Source organism: Pleurodeles waltl, chromosome 7, assembly GCF_031143425.1.
Source record: "Pleurodeles waltl isolate 20211129_DDA chromosome 7, aPleWal1.hap1.20221129, whole genome shotgun sequence".
NCBI lineage: Eukaryota > Metazoa > Chordata > Amphibia > Caudata > Salamandridae > Pleurodeles > Pleurodeles waltl.
The window spans coordinates 508414516-508427491 of NC_090446.1; positions in this window are offsets into that span (position 1 = coordinate 508414516).

The window sequence follows — 12976 nt, forward strand, 5'->3', positions numbered from 1 at the left end:
GGCAGCCATGTGGGCATCCCTGCATACGTTTACTAAACATTACTGCCTGGACAGTCAGGTCCGTAAGGACGGCTACTTTGGTCATTCGGTCCTGCAGGACTTGCTAGTATGATCTTGGTTCGCAGTCCACCTCTGAGGATGGCATTGCTTGGTTATCTATTCTAAGGTAAGGAATCTGCAACTAGAAGTCTCTATCAGATGTACAAGTTACTTACCTTAGGTAACTATATGTCTGGTAGAGACATATTCTAGTTGCAGATTTTTTACGACCCACCCATCCTCTCCACTTGCGAACTGATTTCTAGGGACAGGAGTTCCCCCTTCAGGATCTTAGCTCTGGCGCACCAATTTCAGTGTTGTTTGCAGATCTGCACTTTGGCATAGAAAGTTGTGAAAAGAAACTGACGTCACTGCATCCAGATACTACTCACGACATCATCACAACGACTATGATGCCAAAGATGCCCATGGAGTCGACCGACAATTCCTACCGACGAGCAAGGGTATTGCTGGAAGAAAAAATCTCTGGATCCAGTCTGACGCCTGGGGGAAAATTCTAAGGTAAGGAATCTGCAACTAGAATATGTCTCTACCAAATATATTGTTACCGAAGGTAAGTAACTTATACATCTAGAATACCCCCTGCTGTGGAAAGAGGAAGTAGAGATAAAAGATACAGAGCCCAGTGCTCTAGAAACTACAAATGCAAATCGGGGTGGCCATGACCGGCAGAATACCTATACTAAAAATATTAGTACTACTACAATGTTTATTCTGATTCATATACGGATTCCCTTAACACAGCAATTCTTCTGTACTCTGAGATCTGAGATGCAGAAGTTGATATGGGCTGTTAAAGGATTAGATTCAGATTGGAAATGATGGCCTTTTGGGTACAGGCGATTCCATGTCCTGAGAAGTATTACCTGATTGCTTAAGCCTTATTTTGCAGTTTATTGGTATTTTCCCCAGTCCCCCGCCTCATTTGGTAGCAGAAACAGAGACGATTGAAAGGGGAACATTGAAGGCTTGTTTGAGAAGCCTATAATGGCGCAAGAGGATGGAAATAAACACAGTTTCCACAACTAACAAGGTAAACTGGGCCTTGAGCAAATTGGCTGGAATGCCGTTCTCACCAAATATCTCAAAGGTCGACAACCCGGATCTACCTCTGAGAGCCGAAAAACAGCGCAGGACACAGTTACCAGATACAGGAGAACTGAGATTGGTCAGTTATATATAGATGATTTCTTTATGACGGCAAGGCAATTCACACATAGAGGATATACGCCTGCACTGAATTTGTTTATACACAATAGGCTCAGGAGGGCTGTGAGAGACACCTGTACTGTGTTCCCACAGGAACCACAAGTGTAAACCCTTTTGACCAAGTTGGTGAACCTGGAATTTCAATGTTGATGAGTATCCCGGTTCTACCACATATCCAATTGGTACATTTTAATTATCCACACAGGCTATGTTACACTCCCTCACTACTCTTTAAAATGGACCCGACTAGACCACATGAATGCATACATGGCATGCAGTACAAGCTGATTTTAGGCATCTGGCTTGGATTTGTCTGCAGACTCACACATTTTGGAAAGGGACTTTAAATGTAATTACACAGATTGCTGAAGAACTAGGCTAAAGCAAATGTATCATATTTTGGTGTATGTTAAAAAAAAACAGACATTTTTTGGTCTCATGGCTTGTGGCCTACTGATCTAGAATCCCTCCATATGTCCACCGCAGAAAATCTCCAGTGCACCTCAAGGTTCATTACTCAACCCCACCCTCTTCAATGCATAAATGATCCCCCTGGCCAATGCCATCCAAGCACAGAACATCCACATCCTCTCCTATGCAGACAATAATCAACTCATACTCTCCCTCTTGGACAAGAACCCCAACACAGGAAACAAATTCACCCCTTGCATGAGGGAAGTCACTAACTGGATGAAAGACAACTGTCTTAAACTCAATACCAACAAGACAGAAGTAGCTATCTTTGTCAAGAAACCTCAACATGGGATCCAGCAGTGGGGCCACCAAACTCGGACCCAGACCAACACTAGGAACTTTGGAAAAATCATCAATGACAAACTAAACATGACTACACCAGTCAACCCAGTCACTGCATCCTGCTTCTACACCCAAACGCTGCTGAGGAAGATCTTCAAATGGCTCCCAAGCAACATCAGGAAAACTGTCACTCATGCCCTGGTCACCAGCAAGTTGGACTATGGGAATACCCTTTACACTGGGATCACCAAGCAACTCACCAGAAGTCTACAAACCATCCAGAACACGTCAGCCTGACTCATCTTGAACCTCACACACAGAGCTCACATCACACCACACCTCTGGAAACTACACTGGCTCCTGATACACAAACATGCTCAATTGAAGCTCCTCAAACACACACATTCAAAGCACTACACAATTAAGGCCCCAGATACCTAAATAGTTGTATCTCTTTCCACCAACCACCTCCATTGTGGAGGACTTCTACTTACACACATTCACGCATATACAGAACCATATTAGTAGAACAGACTTTCTCTTACATCGCTCCTGGAGCGTGGAGCAACCACTTACTCCAGATGAGAGCCTCCTCCTCTCTTCTTGAATTCTGCAAGATGCTGAAGACCTGGCTTTTCAATTAATCAACGTACCATAGACAGGGCTAGGCAAACACTCATGCTTAGCACCAGGATACCCTTGTGGATAATAGCGTGTTTTATAAAAACACATAACACAGAGCACTGTACAATCAGGGAGCTGGATCCTATGTTCAGACCTTATCTTCCACCTTCAATAGGCACTATGTTATTTGCCCTCTCAATTTTCATTCCATAAAGTGTTACATTCGAGTAGAGATGCAATACTAAAGACACAGGGATATGATTGGGTATGTGACTTGGAGCAAACTGGCAAAGTTGAGCCACCTTCTGAAGGCACCAGCTTCAGCAAGGCAGGTGTGCAAGAATTCTCATCTCCCTTGAGTGTGATCAAATTAAGCTCTTCCTGGGCACTGAGAACTTTGCTCATGTCAAACTGTATTCCATTCCCCATGAAATGACATTAAAGCATCATCCTTCTCCCACCACCCAAAACCCACTCACACCCATCATCATGGACATAAGATCGCAACTCTTTCCCTATCCCCAGTGCTGACTGAAAAGCCTCAACTGAGAAGATTCAGTCGTCCCTGCTGCAACATTTTCATCCGCCTGTTGGACCGACTTTGCTAGAAGCATCTTAACGTCCTGCTGATGCTCCCGTCCTCAGGCCAGTCCCACCTCAACCAAACTGATCATGAGTCACTTCTCATGTATCCTTTCTTGTATTTTGTTGTGAAGTATTACTGTGTGAAGCTTGGTCGTGGCTTGGGAGCCAATGGAGTGAGCTGTGCCATTGGAGTACTCCCGAGGCTGCGCTGCTACCTGGCTCCATCCATTCACTATTCAGCACGAGAGGCCCCCCTCTGAAGAGCTGGGGTATGCTGTGCTAGTGCTCTGATATCTGCAATGCCAGCAGTGACCCTGAGGAGAGGGCAGAATAACTGATGGCAGCGACCTGTGCTGCGGATGGGTGGCCTGTTAAAATCGTGTTGAAGGCTGATAGGGCCGGATGGTTGGGGTATTGGCAGTGAGTACTACGGTAGGAGCCAGACTGACACTGATGGCAGCGACCTGGGCTGTGTCACCATGGTGGGGCAGCCCCCCCATCATTCTGTAGGCACCACGCCAACTGCCCCAGATGACAGGAGAAGTACGGTCAAGAGACTGTCACGAGTACACAATTACCCTTGCGGATAGGTGCGGTGGTCTGGACAGCAGGCCGCGAGAGTGACAGTTGGACATGTGGCAGCCTGCTGCACTAGTGGAGCATAGCATGCTGTGCCCGCACGGACCTGATGTCACCAGACACCTTTGTGCTGCGCCCCTGAAATTCGGGCGGACCATCCTAGAGCCCCGGCAGTGAATGAGGTGATCTTTGACAACACTCGGCAGGTAATCTGCTACTGTCTCCAACAGAGCCCTCTTTCCAATCAATGGGTGGCCACGCAAGCTCTTTTTCATCCTGGATTACACATATGATTAGGGTGCTCTTCTAGACTGCATCACTTGCTGGGGAGTTGTGAGGACTTGGCCGAGGTCTCCCCACTTGACTTTTTGCAGGCTGTATGCCCCCACTTACGCTCTGGACTTTGCTCAGCTGAAGCCATCGAGCACCGGCCCTGTCCTGAGAAATGGCGCTGTAGCTGAAATGCAACCAGAGGTGGGGTACCTTACTTTACAGATTTCTGAGGCGCGGGAACACATTTGTATAGTGGAACACAAAGCTGAGGACGCAGAAGGGAGGTTGCGTTGGAAAAACATACGCATTATGGGACTCCAGAGGGAAAGGAGGAATGGGAAATGGTCTCCTTCTTAGAAGGTTGGCTCCGCTAGGAGGTGGCGCCTGAGGCACTCTCCTGGACAGAGTGAATAGAGTGCCATCTAAACCCCTGCCACTGGGCGCCTCAATGTGAACCGTGATGGCCCCGTTATTGCACTATCCGGATTGAGACCACATCCTTAAAATGGCAAGAAGCAGGGGAGACATATTTGTGGACAATTATAGAGTGATGATTTTTCCAGACTTCACAATGGCGCTCCAAAGACAATGCTCCTCATTTGTGGCTGATAAGGCACAGGTTTGAAAGCTAGAAGTGACATATGCCCTGCTTTTCCCGGCAAATTAAAGATTCTGGGAGATAATGAGACACATTTATTTTCCAGTCCGAGCAATTCTGGGAGTGGGTCAGGGCTTACCCTAGACAGCTACCCCTAGACATCCTAAGCTGCTAGACACTGCCTACATTTCACCAAGGTGGATCATTGGACCTAGTATAAGGTGTAACTACCTCTGGTACCCACTACAAACCAGACCAGCTTCTCACATTGGTGGTGCAGCAGTGGGATAAGTACTTGCAATTGCCTTATCACTTTGTCACTGGTGCTTTTCATAAGAAAGTGTACTCTAATACTTAGAGCTATATACAATTATACCTAGCAGTCTCATTTTCACTCTAAAGAAATTGTTTTCCAATTTTCTTTTCGTTCTCTCTAAAAAGTTAGGTAAAATAGTTGTGCTTACTTCTTACTCCTTTTCTTAACTTTTCTATTACTATGTCTCCTATTGACGCTACACCCAGGGTTGTCAAGACAACCAATGAGAACCTTAATTTTAAAAGTCTGAGGGGGCTCTGCTTAGAAAGAAGCTTAGGGATTGGGAAGAACCACAATAAGGATTTCCTCTTAAATCTCCTCTTGCAAGATGACCAGGAACATCCTGAAGGCCATGTACAACTGAAAGGTGGAGATAGAGGGGGGACCTGACCAGGTAGATTCAGGAGAGGGTCCTGAAAATGCATGGGTGGGTCCTTCCATATCTTTCTCTTAACAAACCACCTAGTGTAGCTGGTAGTTGGAAGTGGTCACACACAAGTAGGGCACCCTTCACACCTAGAGGCCAGGTGACTAGGATTCCACAAGTTAGGGAAAGATCTGCCTCTGCTTATTTCCACATCACCTCCTCAGTCTCTGAAGGGTCTAACACATCCAATCCTGAGTCTAACTCTCTAGATAGGGAACTCAGAAAACTGTGATTGGAGGAGGCTAGACTGAGGCTGTGACAGCAACAGCTGGCCCTAGATAGGGATGCCTTAGCTGTAGAATGGGAAAGACAGGGGTTGGGGTTGGTTCCCCATTGTGGCAGCAGCATTGAAAGTTTCAGACATTATTAGGTCAGGAAGGACAACATTAGCTCCAGACACCTACACGAGATTGTTCCCCCATAAAAGGTGGGGGATGATACTCAAAAGTGGTTTGCAGCACTTGAGAGAGCCTGTAATGTTCAAAGGGTCCCTCAGAAGCAGTGGGCTGCTATACTTTGGTTGTCCTTCTCTGACAAAGGGAGGGACAGACTCCTCACTGTTAAGGAGGAAGACGCAGACAACTACAATATTTTAAAACAATTTACTCATTGATGGTCTTGGGCTCACCATAGAGCATTACAGAATTAAGTTCAGGGAAACCAAGAAAGAATCTTCATAAGATTGGGTTGACTTTGTGAACTGTTCTGTGAAAGCTTTAGACGGTTGGTTACATGGCAGAAAAGTGTCTGATTACCAGGGTCTGTATAATCTGATTTTGAGAGAGCACATTTTGAATAGTTGTGTGTCTGAATTGTTACACCAGCATCATGTGGACTCAGATCTGACCTCTCCCCACTAATTGGAAAAGAAGGCAGACAAATGGGTCAGAACAAGGGTGAGCAGAAAAGCTCATACAGGGGGTGACAAGGAAAAGAAAAAAGATGGTGAAAAGTCTCAGGATATGCTTGGGGATAAAAGTAAACACAAAAATCCTTCTTCAGGTCCACAACACTCCTCTGGGGTGGAGCTAAATCATCTTCCTCTTCTCACTCTACACACAATAAAATGTCCTGGTGCTATGTGCGCAGAGGTAAAGGCCATAGGCCAGGGGATAAGTCCTGCCCAGTTAAAGCCCCGGAGCCTACCACCACTAACACATCCACTTCAAACTATAGTGCCCCTAGCAGTAGTAGTATTAGTGGTGGGACTACTGGCAATATTCAAACAAAAGGTGTAGTTAGGTTCACTTTTGGGTCCATCATAGAAACTGGGATAGGTGTAGAAAACCCCAATACAGTTTCTGTCACACCTGGTGGCATTTGCCTTGCCACCTTGGCTGCTTGTCCCCTAAATATGGACAAGTACAAGCAGTCAATTTTAATAAATGGTGTTGAGGCCCAGGCCTAGAGGGACACAGGTGCCATTATCACTTTGGTGACTGAAAACTTGGTATCACCTGCCCAACACATCCTTGGATAAAAGTACCAAGTTATTGATGTCAGTAACTCCACTCAGTCTCTCCCCTTAGCTGTACTGCAACTTAGTTGGAGTGGAGTTACTGGCCCAAAGCAGGTGGTGGTATCATCTAGCTTACCTGTTGACTGTCTCTTAGGTAATGACCTAGAGGCCTCAGGTTGGGCTGAGGTAGAGTTTAAGGCCCATGCATCCATGCTGGGTGTCCCTGAGGAATTGCTTCCTCTCATTTCAGGTGAAATTAAAAAGCAAAGAAGAGAAAGAGGCCCGAAGTCTCAGGATCCTTGTCATCCAACAGGTAAAAAGGGTTTCAAAGTATCCCTTCCCCACCCTACCACTAAGGATACTATTACTGTGGTGGGAGAAACCTCTCCTGGGATGGAACCTGTATCAAGGGAGCTCATAGTTACCACAGCTGAACCCCCAGAGGTAAAAGTCACTCTGTCTGGTACCACTAAAACAGATCAGCAAAACTGCACTGTTTTAGTAAATTTGGAGCAACCCTCCAGCCCTCCCAGAGAAACATTAGTGCAGCAGCCCTGCACTACCTCTGAACACATAGGACAGCAGCCCTGTCTTTGTGTGGAGCTTATAGCCCTGCCCTGCTCCAACCCAAGAGAAAGAGCAACCCTGTTCTCTCTTTCAGCCATGTGGACAAACTTTTTGCCCAGCTATGGCCTTTCTGAGACAGCACCCCTATCTAACATTTCCATCCTCAGGACATCAGCCCTGTCTTGACATAGGATCAGTGGAACAGTTATACTGCCCCACTTTAAACTTTACAAAAAGAGAAACTGTGAGTAAGCACTTGCACTGTTTTCTCTGCAAAAATCTCCAAACAGGATGGTTTACCTCCCCACAGGGAAGAAACCAGACAGTGGATGATAAAGGGAGTAACCACTCTATTGCAGAGCCACCGTCCACTTACCACTTAGACAATAATGTCTCAACTGGCCAAGGTTAGCCTTATTGTCCCTCGTTTGGGGGGGCGGGGGGTTTATGTAGGAAGGTGGCTTTCTTCTAGCATGGTTACCCCCATTTTGGCCTGTTTGTCAGTGTTTGTCAGTGTGTTTTTACTGTCTCACTGGGATCCTGCTAGCCAGGACCCCAGTGCTCATAGTTTGTGGCCTATATGTCAGTATGCTTGACTGTGTTACTGGAGTTCTGCTAACCAGAACTCCAGTGCTTATTCTCTCTCTGTGTTCCAAATTTGTCACTATAGTCTAGAGACTCCATATTCCAATCCAGATTGGCACACTGGACCCCCCTCATATGTCCCTAGTATATGGAACCTAGGTACCCAGGGCATTGGGGTTACAGGAGAGCCTTATGGACTGCAGCATTTCTTTTCACCCATAAAGAGCTCATACAAACACTCCTTCAGGACTGCCACTTCAGCCTGAGTGAAATAGTGCACACACTATTTCACAGCCATTTTCACTGCACCAGGTAACTTCTAAGACACCTATATGTTCAACCTTGAGTTTATTGAAGGCTAAGTGCAAAGTTACTGTGTGTGAGGGCACCCTTGCACTAGCAAAGGTGCCCCCACGTTGTCCAGGACCTATTTCCCAGACTTCGTGAGTGCAGGGACACCATTATAAGCGTACACTACATATTTGTCAATACATATATGTAGCTTCACAATGATAACTCCAAATATGGCCATGTGAGGTTTCTAAGATTGAGAAATTGTACCCCCAATCTGATTCTTGTATTGGGGGGCCAATTCAATGCACCATGGGGGCTCCACCATGGACCCCCAGTACTGCCAAACTAGCTCTCTGAGGTTTCCACTGCAGCTGCAGCTACTACCACCTCACAGACAGGTTTCTGCCCGCCTGGGGATTGAGCAGCTCAATCCCATGAAGGCAGAACAATGCATTTCCTTTAGGAGAGGGGTGTTACACCCTTTCCCATTGGAAATAGGTGTTACAGGCATGGGAGGGGTATCCTCCCAGATCCTCTGGAAATGCTTTGAAGGGCACAAATGGTGCCCTCCTTGCATAATCCAGTCTACACCGGTTAAGGGACCCCCAATCCCTGCTCTGGTGCGAAACTGGACAAAGGAAAGGGGAGTGACTATTGCCCTGTCCATCACCACCCCATGGGTGGTGCCCAGAGCTCCTCCAGAGTGTCCCTTGTGTTAGGCATCTTGGCTTCCAAGGTGTGGAAACCCTCTGGGAGCATCTGGGTGGCCAGTGCCTGCAGGTGACGTCAGAGACCCCTCCTGATAGGTGCATACCTGGTTAGGTAGCCAATCCCCCTCTCAGGGCTATTTAGGGTTTCTCCTCTGGGTGTTTCCTCATATTCAGTTTGCAAGACTTCACCAGGACTTCTCTGCATCCTCTGCCTCAGCTTCTGACTGTCGGAAAAAATGCAGACTGCTCCTGGAACGCTGTAACTGCAACAAAGTATCCAGAAAGGCTATTGTGACCCTGTAACTTCAGCTCCAGCCAGCAACTGCAACAGTTTCCAGGTTGTGCACGCTCTGAGTACTGCCTGTCTTCATTCTGCACCAGAAGGACCAAAGGGATCTCCCATGGAGTGACGGAGTCACATCCCTGCTTCCCTGTTGCAGACCGGTTGTCTGCAACAACAACCGGTACTCTGGGACTCCTCTCCTATCGATGAGCGTGATATCCCTGGAGCACAGGTGGTGGACAGAAGTGATCCTGACTGTCCAAAGGTCCATCTGTCCAAAGTTGGAGGAGGTAAGAGCTTGCCTCCGTGTGCCAGACTGTACCACTGTGCACTGCGTGTTCTGCAGCTCCTTGGGCTTCTCCGGCGGCGTGGGATCCCTTTGTGTAGTGCTGCGACGACCGCATTCTGCAACTCCTTTGTCACCGTGTTCTGGGACTCCTGTGGGTGCTGCCTGGTCTTTTGAGGACTCTCTAAAGTATTGAGAGCCCGCTCTGCCTCCTCAGTCCGAGTTGAGGCACCCAGGTCCCTCCTGGGCTCAGGTAGCGCCTTTTCCTACCAACCGCGACATTTGCGTGAGCCAGGGCTTGTTGGCGGAATCCGACGACGAAAACCAGCCTGCATCCAATGAATTGACGTGGGACATCTCTTGCACCAAGTAGGAACGCACAGCTCTCTTCTTTGGTGCATTTCTGACTTCTTCATCCAACCGTAGAATCCACTATTGCACCTTCATCCAGGTTAGCAGGGGCTCCTGCTCTTCCTGGACCCTTCATCGACTTCTGGACTTGGTCTCCTCTCTCCACAGGTCTTCAGGTCCAGGAATCCATCTTTGGTGCCTTGCAGTCTTGCCTGGTTTTTGCATAATCCTTTACCACAACTTCTAGTGTGTTCTGAGGGCACTTGCTGTACTTTACTCCTGTTTTCCTGGGCTCTGGGGTGGGGTACTTTACTTACCTTTGGTGTTTTCGTACACTCCCAGTGTCCCTCAACACACTGCACTTGCCTAGCGGGGAAACCGACATTCACATTCCACTATTTTAGTGTATGGTTTGTGTTGCCCCTAGGCCCATTGCAACCTATTGTGTTTTTCACTGTTTGCACTATTTTCTGACTGTGTACTTACCTGACTTTGATTACTAGTGTATATATTGTGTACAATACTTGTCTCCAGTAGGAGTATTGCCTCTAAGATATTTTTGGCCTTGTGTCACTAAAATAAAGTACCTTTATTTTTGGTAACAGTGAGTATTGTCTTTCTTGTGTATCAGTAGTATGTGGCTATAGTGGTATTGCAAGAGCTTTGCATGTGTCCTAGTTCAGCCTGGCTGCTCTGCTACAGCTACCCCTAGACAGCCTTAGCTGCTAGACACTGCCTACATTTCAGTAAGGTGGCTCACTGGACCTGGTGTAAGTTGTAAGTACCTCTGGTACCCACTACAAACCAGGCCAGCTTCTCACACCTGGTCCATATAAACGATGTCTTCCATGAGTAGTACACAAGAGTGTATGGGGGCCACCAGCAGCACCTGCCTTGAACTTAATCCTGGGCCCACTGCTTTTGGCATTCTTTCAGCCGGTAACTGCAGAGGGGCTGGGTGTCAATATACCAGCTGAGGAGGCTACGGCTGCGTTTCAGGCTTTGGCATGGGGTAAAGAAGGTTTGGACGGATTACTGGTCGAGTTTTATGCTGCTTACATCACTCAGCTGGCCCCTCTGCTTGTTGAAGTAGGTGAGTCAGCGCAGGATGCTCAGTTGGCGCCCCCACAACCAAGGAATCGTTGATTGTTCCCCTACTTAAGCAGGGCTGCCCCACGAGGGAACTGGCATCGTACAGACCATGCTCAATGTGGATTATAAGGTACTGAGCAGGGTGCTGGTAAAACGGCTCTTACCCCATATACTGGGACTCATCCCAACTAACAAACAGGCTTCATTCCAGGGAGGTGTATAGCATTCAACATCAGGTGGGGGGTGACACTGTTACTCGTGGCTGCTGCTCTTGATGAGCTTGCAGCAGTTTGAACAATTGATTTAAAAAAAGTGTTTGACAGCCTGGGCTGGGACTACCTATATTTGGTGCTATGCAGCTTGGGCCTGGGTGGAGGGTTCCTGGCATGGATGAGCCTGCTATATGTGGCCTCACTGCAAGGGTTTGAACAGGAGGAGTTGTCTCAGGCCTCAGGTTGGGCTGAGGTAGAGTTCAATACCCATGCAGCCATGCTGGGTATCCCTGAGGAATTGCTTCCTCTCATTTCAGCTGAAATGAAAAAGCAAAGGAGAGAAAAAGGCCTGAAAACTCAGGATCCTTCTTCAACAACAGGTGAAAAGGGTATCAAAGTATCCCCTACCCACCCTGCCATTCAGGATACCATTCCTGTTGTGGGAGAAACCTCTCCTGGGGTGGCACCTGTACCAAGGGAATCATCAGCTAACACAGCTGTACTCCCTAAGGTAGAAGTACCTCTCTGTGGGATAACTAATATTGGTGAGAAAAAGTGCACCATTTTAGTTAACATGGAGCATCCCTCCAAGCCTCCCAGAGAAACTTTAGTGCAGCAACCCTACACTGCCTCACAACACTTAGGACAGCAGCCCTGCCCTAGTGTGGAGCTCATAGGACAGCATCCCTGTCCAGCTCCAACTCAAGAGAAACAGCAATCCTATTTTCTCTTATAGCCATATGGACAAAGTTTTTGCCCAGCATCTGAGACAACATCCCTGTCTGGCATTCTCATCATTTGATATAGGTCCAGTGGACAATTCCCACTGCTCTAAACTAAATCACACTAATAGGAACTCTGAAAATATAACTTCACATTGCTGGCTAGCTAAAAAAAACTCAAACAGGGTGGTTTACATCCCCACAGGGAGGTAAATATATAGTGGATGATAAAGGGAGTAACCAGTCTATTGCAGAGCTACTCTCTACTTATCACCACTTAGACAATAAAGACTCAACTGGCCAAGGTTAGCCTTATTGTCCTTCGTTTGGGGAGGGGGCTGTGTAGGAAGGTAGCCTCTTTCTAGCCTTGTTGCCCCCACTTTTGGCCTGTTTGTGAGTATATGTGAGGGTGTTTTTACTGTCTCACTGGGATTCTGCTAGCTAGGGCCCGGTGCTCATAGTGAAAACCCTATGTTGTCAGTGTGTTTGTTATGTGTCACTGGGACCCTGCTAGTCAGGACCCCAGTGCTCATACGTTTGTGGCCTATATGTATGTGTTCCCTGTGTGATGCCTAACTGTCTCACTGAGGCTCTGCTAACCAGAACCTCAGTGGTTATGCTCTCTCCTTACAAATTGTCACTAACAGGCTAGTGACCAATTTCACCAATTTACATTGGCATACTGGAACACCCTTATAATTCCCTAGTATATGGGACTGAGGTACCCAGGGTATTGGGGTTCTAGGAGATCCCTATGGGCTGCAGCATTTCTTTTGCCACCCATAGGGAGATCTGACAATTCTTACACAGGCCTGCCACTGCAGCCTGAGTGAAATAACGTCCACATTATTTCACAGCCATTTACCACTGCACTTAAGTAACTTATAAGTCACCTATATGTCTAACCTTTACCTGGTAAAGGTTGGGTGCTAAGCTACTTAGTGTGTGGGCACCCTGGCACTAGCCAAGGTGCCCCCACATTGTTCAG